Raw genomic sequence first — 2,338 nt, 5'->3', positions numbered from 1 at the left:
CTTTCCTACAGGAATGTAAATGGACACAATCTTTTAGAGAACAACTTGGACATACTTTTTGCAATGCGGTAAAAAATGTATACGTGACCACACTTTACTACTTGCTCTGAACCCTTAAGCCCCCTTCGTAGTGGCAGCATCTGGGGACATATATTAAACTTGCCCATTCAAAGTGACTGAACATACCCCAAGGTTTAAAAGTGGACTTGGGTGAGCTCAGGTTCTTTGTAGTGAAATGGTCAGACTTTCCAAATTTATTCCCCTTCTTCCCATTTCTGCAGATGGCATCTGGACATAGGGAAAATTTATACAGCCTTATGGAAGCAGGGGAGAGCTCTCTGGGTCAAGTGTTACCTTTCTCTGTGAACACCTACTGACCTCTGCTTTGGGGATGTGGCCCTCAGTTCTTCCTTCGTCTGTTACTGAAGTAGCTACAGTTAATATAACTTAGAGTTTTTTGGTGGCACAGAAATGGACGGGGATTTCTAGGACAATCAGCCGATTCTTCCTGCTTACTAGGCTTCCTATCTTTGGTCTTGTTTATGTGGCTGATCGTCTAATACTCCATCTAGACTTCAGCTTTGGGATACCCACCCTGAATCCTCTATAATGTATAGTCACGCCCTTCGGCACCTTGACCCTCAGAGAACCATCCTGACTTATTCTTACATCCCTTCTACGCTCTCTGCAGGGTCTCGTGGGATCCTCTGGACCTCTTTCATGTCTGCTAAAAATTGTGGGAAAACAGAGGGGCCCTTCTCAGACCTCTACTATTAAATACATGAAGTCACCATTTCTGCTCTGTTGCAACTACCCCAGGTTTGTATTCGGATGGTATTTTTTTCTAGAGTTCCATAGGAGAAATGTTCAAAGACACCCTGTGTTTTTAGCTTTCCTGTCTCAAAAATTATTAATACTACTCTGTGCCCCTCTGTTGACCCCACCCCCTTCCATTTGAACAAAGGGCCAGGAATGGGGGCACTGAACAGTCTTTCAGTAATGCAGACAGTATCATCATTCCCTTTGGCTCTTTTCATGTTCCTCCCAGCATTTGAAAGCTGGTTTTTTTTCTCCTCATTCCTGTCCATCAGGAACTTACCTTAACCCTTTCAAGGCGATGGTAGAATATAGTCAAATGAATACTTCCATTGGCTGACTGTGGCACTCAAATTTACCCCACAAGCTCAAAAAAACTTTTCCCTCAACTGCAGTTTCATTGATATTCTTTGTCTTTCCACATTGCAGATTCTAGTAAATGCCTGTGCTCAGATCCAAGCTTGGTTCTTCATATGTAGAGGAAAGCTTTTCAATTTTGAAAATCTCTTTCTATGGTTAAAAGAATATTGTTTCCATTCGCATCCTATAAAATCAAAATTTTAACCGCTAGCTGAACACTGTTTTTTTGTTTTGTTTTGTTTTTAAGGTAGTGTCTCATATCCATAAGAAGTGGTAAGGAACCTCAAATCTGAAAGACCTTCAGAAAATGCAATATTTGAAAGGTAATATTTTTTAAAAATTAGCAAAGTTGCATTACTAATCTTTAAGAATTTATTCATAACCTTGTCTCAGTACAAAAGCATCTATATATATATATATATATGTGCAAAGATTTTTTGAGCTACCGCAGCATTTGTTTTGATAACTAAATATTGGAATCAACCAAAAGACCCATAAACTGGTGAGTAGCTAGTAACATATCCATAGAATGCAATAATAATACACAGTATTTAGAAAGAATGAAGTATTAATAGATATGTAAGTAGTAATAGGCAAACATCTCCAAGGGTGTTAATTTAAAAGCAATTTCCATAAAATGTGTATACAGTAGTCCTCTCTTGTTTGTGGTTTCACTTTCTGTGGTTTCAGTAACTTGTACTCAGCTGAGGTCTTGAAATATTAAATGGAAAATTCCAGAAATAAGCAATTCATAAGTTTTAAATTGCATGCCATTCTGAGTACCGTGATGAAATCTGGCGCCACCCCTTTCCACCCTACCTGAATCGTCCCTTTGACCAGTATCAGCACGCTCCGTGCCCATTATCACTCAGAAGCTGTCTCGATGATCAGACACATAACAGATCAGACAGCTCATTCACATAACTCTTATTATAGTAGTATATATATATTTTTATATATATTTTTATAATGTTTGTAATTTGTTTAATTCAGACAGTATATACAAAGCGATAACAGAGTATAGCTCATAGTATCATACTTACTGGTGAAATCCTAGTGGCATTCTTATTATAAATAAATCTAGGAAGAGAATGATAGGCATGTAATTATTATTGTGTATCTTTCAGAATGATATAATAAGAAATGCAACAGAATTAGAAGG

At 37.9% G+C, this 2,338-nt stretch overlaps 1 long non-coding RNA gene across 1 annotated transcript in view; it reads left to right on the top strand.

Annotated features, from left to right (window-relative positions):
- Positions 1 to 705: 705 nt before the first annotated feature.
- The window catches only part of LOC109388986 (uncharacterized), a 15,123-nt gene continuing 13,490 nt past the window's right edge, over positions 706 to 2,338 (top strand). The window contains exons 1-2 of the long non-coding RNA XR_002125303.1: positions 706 to 819; positions 1,424 to 1,499. This is a non-coding gene — a long non-coding RNA (uncharacterized LOC109388986). The remainder of the gene's footprint in view (positions 820 to 1,423; positions 1,500 to 2,338) is intronic.

This window comes from Hipposideros armiger, unplaced genomic scaffold (genome assembly GCF_001890085.2).
Source record: "Hipposideros armiger isolate ML-2016 unplaced genomic scaffold, ASM189008v1 scaffold_214, whole genome shotgun sequence".
NCBI classification, from domain to species: Eukaryota; Metazoa; Chordata; class Mammalia; order Chiroptera; family Hipposideridae; genus Hipposideros; species Hipposideros armiger.
This window is presented reverse-complemented; position numbering and strand designations above follow the sequence as displayed.